The following is a 10633-nucleotide window of genomic DNA, read 5'->3' as shown; positions in this document are numbered from 1 at the left end:
CCACGTAAAACGTCCTAAATATCTCCGCTTTCACACCACGTGCACTCCCGAAATTTTCAGGGGAGGGAGGGGACCCCCAAATCTAGCTCTGTGCCGAATTGCAGCCCCCGAGCCCCGCTGGTTCCCGAGACTGATTGCAGCAAACTTATCTCGGGAATTAGCGGGGCTCGGGGGCTGCAATTCGGCACAGAGCTAGATCTGGGGGTCCCCTCCCTTCCCTGAGAATGTCCGGAGTGTACGTGCTGCGGAAGCGGAGATATTTCCGGTAAATGATGTCTACTTTCCCACTGAGCATGCGCGATACTCAGTGAGGGAGGAGCTTCCGGGCTGCCCATTCTGACATTACTGCGGCAGCTGAGACGGAGGGGAGTGACGTAGTGACGTAGAGCGCGCGGGGCGGGGCCGGCGGGAGGGACGTCGACCCGGAAGTGTCCGCTGGGCGAGGCCTGAGAGCGTTTCCGGCAGCTGAGGAGAGCGGAGCGATGTGAGGAGGACGGCCGGGCCCGGCAGGTAAGCAGCAGCCCCGGTAACCCCGCCACCGGGAGACCCTCCCCCAGCCCGGGACCTCTGTGTGTAGATATGTGTGTATATAGGGGGGAAGGGAGCAGCCATTACCAGGGGGGGCCGCCAGCCGGACTGCGAGCATGGAGAGACCCCCAATACTGCTAGCCCTTCCCTCACTCTCACCATCTATACCCGTTATACTGCTAGCTCCTCCCATATCATACCACTGGCTCCTCCCTCATCATACCACTGGCTCCTCCCTCATCATACCACTGGCTCCTCCCCTAACATACCAGCAGCCCCTCCCCTATCATACCACCACTAGGCCCTCCCCCATCATACCACCAGCCCCTCCCCTATCATACCACCAGCCCCCGACAGCCGTGCCTTCCTCCGGCGGCCCCCGACAGCCATGCCTTCCTCCGGCGGCCCCCGACAGCCATGCCTTCCTCCGGCGGCCCCCGACAGCCATGCCTTCCTCCGGCGGCCCCGACAGCCGTGCCTTCCACCGGCGGCCCCCGACAGCCGTGCCTTCCACCGGCGGCCCCCCGACAGCCGTGCCTTCCTCCGGCGGCCCCCGACAGCCGGGCCTTCCTCCGGCGGCCCCCGACAGCCGTGCTTTCCACCGGCGGCCCCCGACAGCCGTGCCTTCCTCCGGCGGCCCCCGACAGCCGTGCCTTCCTCCGGCGGCCCCCGACAGCCGTGCCTTCCTCCGGCGGCCCCCGACAGCCGTGCCTTCCTCCGGCGGCCCCCGACAGCCGTGCCTTCCTCCGGCGGCCCCCGACAGCCGTGCCTTCCTCCGGCGGCCCCCGACAGCCGTGCCTTCCTCCGGCGGCCCCCGACAGCCGTGCCTTCCTCCGGCGGCCCCCGACAGCCGTGCCTTCCTCCGGCGGCCCCCGACAGCCGTGCCTTCCTCCGGCGGCCCCCGACAGCCGTGCCTTCCTCCGGCGGCCCCCGACAGCCGTGCCTTCCTCCTGCACCCCCCCCCCCCGACAGCCGTGCCTTCCTCCAGCGCCCCCCGACAGCCGTGCCTTCCTCCAGCGCCCCCCGACAGCCGTGCCTTCCTCCAGCGGCCCCCGACAGCCGTGCCTTCCTCCAGCGGCCCCCGACACCCGTGCCTTCCTCCGCCGGCCCCCGACACCCGTGCCTCCCACCAGGGCAGCATGGTATAGGGGTTGGTATGATGGTAATAGGGATGGGCTTGTGGTGTAGTGAGGTTGTGAGTTGTAGTTATGATGAGTAGAGAGAAGCTGGTGGTGTGATGTGGGAAGGAATTGCTGATCTTGATGGGGGTGGATGGACTTGGAGATGGATTCGTGACAGGCAGGGGTGTGTAGTGCTCCCCATACATACGATGGGATGAGATACGCGTGGGATACACGATCTTGTCTGGCTGCCAGGCAGTGATTTGTAACAGGCAGGTGACTGTGGTGTGTTGTGCTCCCCATACACTAGATTGGGGAGATCAGATTTCTGGGGATACACGATCTTGTCTGGCCGCCAGGCAGTGATTTGTAACAGGCAGGTGACTGTGGTGTGTTGTGCTCCCCATACACAAGATTGGGGAGATCGAATTTCTGGGGACACACCATCTTGTCTGGCCGCCAGGCAGGGATTTGGTTTGAGAAGTAACAATTGTTAGGCTCTTTTCCTGAAATCCTGTTTCCTTCTCAATGATGCCCATTAACATCCTTGCGGACCCTGATATGACCCCTCCCTCAGACATCGCTTGGGTGAATGTGGGGTGCTCTGCAATGCCACAGACATAAGATGATGGTGGACGATCTAGGTATTTCAGGCATAGTTGTGAAGCAGATTGTAACCCATCATACTAGCATCAAGCCGGAGCAGTGCTTTTCAGCGCTGCTAGATTTGGGCGCAGCCGGCGCCTCCATAGACTTCAATAGGAATCATTCCTATTGAAGTGCTCAGTGAGTAACGTCGGCTCCGTCAGAAGACAGAGCCGAAGTTGCTTAAAAACATAATAATTCAACCTCCAGCGATCGCTGGAAGCCGCTGAAGCCGAATTATTTAATTCCCCCACTATCAATGTCAGCCTGGAGGGGGAATAGTAATTAAATCGGCCAGACTTGTGCAGAAGCAGGATCAGCTATATAACGCTGTATCCTGCGCCCAAGTCTACCGGCGCCGATTTCAAATGTACGCCATCAAGCACTCTATACACCGTGTTTCACATTATTATGCAAATGATGCTTTACTCTGATTTTCCTAACTAGTTGATGCAAGTGGCAGTCAGTATAATGTTTGAGTCATCAGCCATATGAGTATAATTCAAATATTACTACACAAAACCTAATGATAACGGTATGACTTTCAGAGATAAAACACTTCAAATGCACAACAGAGTTCCAAAACATTCTACAAGTAACTTGTAAAGAGCTGAAAATGGTCATTTGTTGATTTTACAGCATTAAGCGATCATATTTATAGAAATCAAAGACTCTTTGTCAGTACGGGTCGTTATATAGTATCAGTCGAGAAATTCAGTTGTGGAGATGGCACACCTTGCCCATAGGTGTGGGTGCTGCAACCTGTGGGTGCTGAGCCTCAACATCCAGTGTTAAATAGCAAATGCAAAAGTTCCAGGTCGGCACACCAATTCAAAATTAAGTAGTTTTCAATTTATTGCTTCATGAGCACACAAAATGACAATTGTTTCGGGGCCACGGCGGGTCCCCTTCTTCAGATAGTGCAGACAAACAACTCACCCTTCCGTGCACATTACATTTATATCCTCTATACAGTGACTCACCACCCCTGTCAGTCATTGAATATCCCCTCCCATTCCATCCTCCATGATACGTAAACCCTATTTCACCCTATTGGATTTGAAAGGGACGGATCTCCGCCCCCAGGAGGGTGATTGACGTTTGTGGGTAAGTTGGAGTTGGTACTGTCGGCGCCTCACCGGCAATAGCATCGATAAATCAATTATTGCAGATATGGCTAGGACACATAGGATTGCGCCCAGCACTTTAGATGCATTATAGGTTATGCCGATTGTGTACCGTTCTGTATTGATGTATGTGTTTACGTATCATGGAGGATGGAATGGGAGGGGATATTCAATGACTGACAGGGGTGGTGAGTCACTGTATAGAGGATATAAATGTAATGTGCACGGAAGGGTGAGTTGTTTGTCTGCACTATCTGAAGAAGGGGACCCGCCGTGGCCCCGAAACAATTGTCATTTTGTGTGCTCATGAAGCAATAAATTGAAAACTACTTAATTTTGAATTGGTGTGCCGACCTGGAACTTTTGCATTTGTTATATAGTATCAGAGGACCCCTTATTTGATAACCGCTTTACAATTTTTGCATCCATTGAACATGCAAGTTTTTTGAGAGTTTCTGCTTGGATTTCTTTGCAGGATGTCAGAATAGCCTCCTAGAGCTGCTGTTTGGATGTAAACTGCCTCCCACTCTCATAGCTCTTTTGCTTGAGGTTCTCAGTAGGATTGAGGTCAGGGGAGGATGGGGGCCACTCTGAGTTTCTCTCCTTTTTCTATCAGTAGCAGCCAGTGACTCAGGTCATCCTTGTAGCATAAGATGGTACATTGTCCTGCAGGAAGATGATTTTATCACAAAAAATACCAGGGCTGTGGAGTCGGTACAAAAATCTTCCAACTCCTTAGTTTATGAAATCACGACTCCGACTCCAGGTACCCAAAATTGCTCAGACTCCACAGCCCTGGAAAATACGGTTCTTGTTTTTGTACCATGGAAGAAAGTGGTCAGTCACTCCACGTACTTCCAGAGTTCATTTTCACACCTTCAGGTACCCTAAAGGGGCTGAACAGCTTCCCCATGATTCTAGCCCAACACATGACTCCCACCACCTCCTTGCTGACATTGCAGCCTTGTTGGGATGTGGGGGCTGCTAAAGTAGACTGGAGGAAAACAGAGAAATGCACCCTGTATGTATTTAGAGAGTTTAGCCTTCTTAATCCCCTCATTTGTGTCTAATCACAAGTTGTAATTTGATATTTTCCTTGTATCACATGACTGCCATGGCAGATAAGCTCACAGGATTATAACAATATGTCTGCTTCCGTGAAACAGGAAGTAGAAACAGTACAGATTTATTGCAGGATTTCTATCAGCTGTAACAAGAATGTTTTCTGGTTAAAGTTTATTATGCTGCTGCTGCTTATCTTACAGAGCAGAAAGGAAGTTCTGAGTTCAGATCCGCTTTAAAGTGGACATGAGATAAACTTTTACTCCAGTGTTCCCCAGGTCGTTTCAGGCGGGTGCTGCACCCGGCTGGTTTTGGGGAGCACCCGGCTGTCATCTTCTCATCATCCTCTTCCTATGCAATAAGTAGCATTGCACCAGATCTGCATTACCCTGATGTGCATCATCTGGCTGCTTTTTCTTGCCACCTGGCTGGAAAAAAATTCTGGGGAGAACACTTTTACTCATTGCATAATTGTGTTCCTTACATATAGTTTATAGGGCATTCCTCAAGCCAAATACTTATTTTGTTTTAATACTCTAATTCCCTATAAACTAAACAAGCCACGCCCACAGCTCCTTTTGTGCCTTGGCATTGTAGCAAGGGCTTATGGGAGCTCAGTCTGGGCAGGAGGAGGTTACTAGCCAGAGATTTTCCGAGGCAGAGGGGAGGAGGAGAGGGGACTGAATTTACACACAGGCAAGCTAATAGCATCTCCAGCCCTCAGCCTGTGACAATGTGACAAACAGAACATGGCTGCCCTCATTGTATCACAGGAATAAATAATCATATACTGTTGAAGCTGTTTGCAGCTAGATTTGCTGTGTAAACTATCTAAACTTTAGATAAGATACATAGACAAGTTACTTTTTATAGTTAGTTTTTCATCTCGGATCCGCTTTAACCAACCATCCACCATCCACTTGGACCATGAAGAGTTGCACGGTACTTATCAGTAAACAAGCTGTTTGGAAATTAGTCTACTTGTAGTTCTGGGCCCCCTGCAGCTGTTTCTGCTTGTGAGCTTAGGTTAGAGGTGGTTGAATAGAAGGTTTATGCAGTGAAATCCTCTGGACAATCCTGAAGTTAGATGTACGCGGGACTCCGGAGGCAGCAGCAGCTTCACATATGTTTGCTGCTTTGTAATGGCATTTTAGCAGCTGTTCTCTTAATCTGACGTATTTGTTTGGCAGAACCCTTCCTCACTTTGCTTTTATCTACACAAACCCGTGTGTGCTGTGAGTCCGCCACAAATCTGTTACCAGTACGATGATCATGCTTAAGTTTTGTGAAATATAAAGGTTTTCATACCTAGCCTACTGCATTCAACTATTTCACACTTTTCGGCAGCAGAGAGATTATTTTTCTTTCTCATGTTGCTTGAAAATGGTGGTCTGCTTAATAATGTGGAACACCCTCTTTTTTAGTAGTTTCCTTTAATTCTGCTCACCTGGCAAACTTATATCCAGAAGTGTCCAAGGTTGGTCAGTTGATAGCCACTGCGTCCTCGATGGAAAATCCTGTACTGAGCATGCGCAGGACGCTCCTGGCGACAGGAGCGTGAACAAGGACGCATGCGGCCTGGGCCACACAGGTGCAGTGGCCATCGTCTGGGCAGTTGGTCTAAAACGAAACTTAGCTGCTACGGGGGACTGGAAGATTAAGTGACTCTGAGGGCACAAGGTGGCTGTAGGGGGCTGGTAGAAGCCCCAGGTAAGTGAAACTTCTTTTTTAAAGTTTTGTTTAGGTTCACTTTAACAGCTACTATACAGGTATATCCTAAGTTTAGTTAAAATGCATCCCTGGTATTACTTAAAAAAACATAGATGTACATTAATACTTAAAAGTTAGAATGTCCTAACACATTGTTTAATAATATCCACTGGAACCCCGCATCAGCTGGCCCCCTTGCAGAAAATGTCCCTGGCCTATATCAGATATAGAAGAGGCAGAGGCTTTTTCTGCAAAGTGGCACAGCTACACGCTGGAACCCGGCTGATATGGGCTCTGGTGAAACTTATACAGATGACATGCTGGGACGTTCACATTGGCAATGACAGGCCAACATAGTAGAGTGTCAGCTTCCTCGCCAGGATCTTTTTGTTCCCAAAAGCACATGTCATCCTAATATAGCTTTCACATTCCTAAGCTTTGGGGTACTTTCAGTCAACAAGATTGTTATATGCAAATTAGAGGAGTCGGTAGAATCAGAAACTGTGGAGTCGCATGATTTTTGTACCGATTCCACAACCCTGCTACTCTCCTGAAAACTTCCCATAGTCTGTGCTGTTCACATATTGCCAGTTCTGTATTAGTAGCCTGAATTGTTTTACACCAACATTAAAGGATACCCGAAGTGACATGATGAGATAGACATGGTTATATACAGTGCCTAGTGTCAAGAACCGGCCCCGCGGCACGCCTGCGTATACGGTTCCTGACTGCGGGTTTGACCAGATCGAGAGGGGAAGCAGCCTTAGTCAAGCTAAAACAAGGCTGTGACCCCTCAGAACACTTCTCACTGCCAGCACTAGCTGTCGCTAGACACGTCCACTCGGCTGTCGAGTGCTCAGCGTGCAATCCGGGTTTTCGTATTCGGGTCAGCTTTGCGCTTTAGGCCGAATACGGGAACGCCATGCACACACACACAGTACAGTTGTCCAGTAACACGGCACAATCAGGCACTGACTTGTAATGCAAGTTACACTGTCGTGCAGCAAAACCACTAACAGTCGTTCCGAACGATACTGTTAGCCACTCTGCTGTCGAGCGCAAAAGTGCCCCATACACACAATGCAATTACAATCTCATATGGTAGGATTGCTCAAACGTACAATCAGGCATGGACTGATACAGTTACACTTCAGTCTCTTCTAGGCTATGAGTGTTAGTTTAGTACAGCTAGATGGGTGGCAGTGACAGGGGGTGATTGATGGGTGATTGACAGGTGATTGACAGTCATTTTGTAATAAGTTTGTGATTTTTCATGGAACAATGCAGAAAATATATACAAAAAATGTACAAAAAAAAATCAAAACGTTACCAACTTGAAGAACGTTGTTTGCGGGAGAACGCGGTTCCGGCCAGTAGCCGGGGAAGTTCTAGCGTTGTTGCTATCTCCTGGAACTACGAGTTGTGAAGGACCTGTGTAGGTTCTTGTAGGCCCATTTGGGGCCTGGGGCATTGAATGTTCCCTCCCCAAAACTAACGCAATTTCCTCGTTTGTGACCTCACAGTCTGCCGAGCCACTTGTCACATGCGAATTTCAAGGCATTTCCTGTCACACCTCGCAGACTTCAAAGCAATCCCGTGTTCGTTCAAAATCCAATTCCCACAGGCAGACCTCTACAGTTCGACAGGTCTAGTCCATACATCAAAAGATTGCATTTTGGTTACAGGTAGCAGTTTGCCTGTAATTGCCTGTAAACAGACACAGACAATCACATCCGAGATTGTCTGCTATTGTTCTCCCTCAAAAGCAAATGTACTACAGGAGATTCAATTAGCAGCATCCAACTCCCAGAGGAACGGACTACAAAAGCTCAAAGACCTTCATTGTCATACAGAAAACACAGTTTTCTCCAAAGCCAGAATGGCTGTAGCTGACATCACAGTCAGAAAAATGAAAGAAATATGTTCCTGTATTATCCTTAACATTATCAGCATCATAACTAGCTGCTATATTCCTGACACCTAGCACATAAATAACTATGCTGTGTTCCTTTTTTTCTTTCTCTGCCTGCAAGAGTTAAACATCAGGTATGTAATGCTGGGGATACACGGTACGACCCGGCGGCTCGATTAGCCGCCAGATCGCCTCCCGCCCAATCCCCGCTCGTCCACGCCGCCGTCCGGATCGATTCCCGCTTGTCCCCGCGGGCGCTTCCTTATCTTCCGCTCCACTCCCCGCTATTGTCCGCCCGCGGGGATCGAGCGGGGTCATCCGACCTGTCGGAAATTATCAATCATGCCATCAGCGGCTCGATTGATAAGGGGGAAAACGTACCGTGTATCCCCAGCATAAGTGGCTAACTCAGTCCTGACTCAGACAGGAAGTGACTACAGTGCGACCCTCACAGATAAGAAATTCCAACTATAAAACACCTTCCCTAGCAGAAAATGGCTTCTGAGAGCAGGAAAGAGATACAAAGGTCAATAGTTCATAGATTTTAGCTCTGGCATGCTTCAATGAATGTCATTGAGCAAAAACAATAAAACATTTAAAACTTTAAAAGTAGATTTAAACATAAATTAAAACTGTGGGATATCTTAAAGAGGAACTCCAGTGAAAATAATGTAGTAAAAAAAGTGCTTCTCTTTTTTTTACCATAATTATGTATAAATGATTTAGTCAGTGTTTGCTTATTGTAAAATCTTTCCTCTCCCAGATTCACATTCTGACATTTATCACATGGTGACATTGTTACTGTGGGCAGGTTATGTAGCAGTTTCTAGCTGTGCTGGCTGTTACAGACAGCTGTAAACAGCTAATTCCTGTCTGTGAACATTGTTACATTGTGGCAATTTGCCCAGAGTACCGCGGTACTCAGAGCTTCTTGTGGGAGGGGTTTCAGCACAAAATCAGTCATACAGCGCCCCCTGATGGTCTGTTTGTGAAAATCATTATATTTCTCATGTAAAAGGGGGTATCAGCTACTGATTGGGATAAAGTTCAATTCTAGGTTGGAGTTTCTCTTTAAGTCATTTTTAGGAGAAGGAAGATAGATACAATTGTTTATTTCATTTGTTTATTTTCGCCTCGGGTGTCCTTTAAAGGCTCATACACTTATTATTTATTGTATTTATAAAGCGCCAACATATTACGCAGCGCTGTTCCACCCGACTATCATCTCAACTTGGACTGTTGGACGATAAGCGTGTGAACACATGACAAATGACTAGAAGAGTGACTGATAAGTCGGTTTGCCCGATCCAACAGGCGGATCAATTCGCAGGACCGGTTCACACTCAAAGCACAAGTCACGATTTTTCGCCTCGATTTTGCATTTTAATTCCTGTTTAGTAGAATCGGAATTCCAATGCATTCCAATGCATTCGCCCCTAAAGCCCTGCGTGCAGCATGTTTGCTTTTGATTCAACTCGCAAACGCTGCAGTAAGAATTGTCCCATAGGGATACAGTAGCAGCAGCGTTTCACTGATCGCTGACGATGTGCCCGAGTGTGAACCCGGCCCTCACTGTTGGGCTGATATCGTGCAGTTGGCTGCATGTGTTTGAACAACTTGTCTTTCCTTTGAATGAAGCCATGTCGTGCAGTCTATCATTCAGGGCTCGTTTCCGCTATAGCGAATCCGCATGCGGGCACTGCATGCGGATTCGCATAGTCAATGTAAGTGGATGGGGCTGTTTCCACTTGTGCGGCGGCGGGAGCGGTTTTCGGTGCTGCAGAAAACTGCACGGCAGAGCCGTTAGATTTCGAGTGCGGGAGGAATGCGGGCGAATCGCCGCTAATGCATTTAATAGGGAAATCGCATGCGGCTTTGTCATGCGGATTTCCCCGCGATTTCGCGTGGTTTGCTATGGAGCTTTACTCAGGCAGTGACATGGTTAAATTCGCCTGGCTCCTTGCCATGCGAAATCGCGGCTAAATCCGCAGGCGGAAACGCAGCCACATGCGATTTCTTCTGCGGTGGAATCCAGGCGATTCCGCACCGCAACAGTGGAAACGAGCCCTCACTTGCGTGTGCGGTATGCAAATGAGATGGTCGTCCAGTTGGTTGGTGCCAGGAAAATGCAAGTCGTGCAATCGCTGGGTTGCACAGTTGGTCATGTCGTCGGGTTAAGGGGCCCATACACTCAGACGATTTTCTAGCCGATCGATCAAAATCGATTGATTGCAAATCGGTTGGCCAATCGACCGATCGATGGCCGATTTCGATGGATTTCCATCGAACTGGCAGGGTGGAAAATGTAGGTCGATCTGATGAGATTGCTTATCATATTGCATTGGCCTTAATGGAAATCTGATGGCAAAAAAAATGCCATCAGATCGAATTTCAATAGATTTCGAACTGAAATCTATTGGAGTTCTATCCTAGTAAAATTTTTTTCTAAAAACGCATCAGATAGATCATCAGATTGATTTCTTATCTATCTGCTGCTAATCTGACGAGTGTATGGGCACCTTTTGTCG

General features: G+C 48.8%; 1 protein-coding gene across 2 annotated transcripts in view; it reads left to right on the top strand.

Annotated features, from left to right (window-relative positions):
- Nucleotides 1-422: 422 nt before the first annotated feature.
- Nucleotides 423-10633, top strand: part of ZBTB34 (zinc finger and BTB domain containing 34) — a 90413-nt gene continuing 80202 nt past the window's right edge. For both annotated transcript variants that reach the window (XM_068249162.1, XM_068249161.1), the window contains exon 1: nt 423-510. The gene's annotated coding sequence lies outside the window, so the exon portion shown is untranslated. The remainder of the gene's footprint in view (nt 511-10633) is intronic.

Source organism: Hyperolius riggenbachi, chromosome 8, assembly GCF_040937935.1.
Source record: "Hyperolius riggenbachi isolate aHypRig1 chromosome 8, aHypRig1.pri, whole genome shotgun sequence".
In the NCBI taxonomy this organism is placed as follows: domain Eukaryota; kingdom Metazoa; phylum Chordata; class Amphibia; order Anura; family Hyperoliidae; genus Hyperolius; species Hyperolius riggenbachi.
Note: the sequence above shows the minus strand (reverse complement) of the source record. Positions and strands in the feature narration are given on the sequence as shown.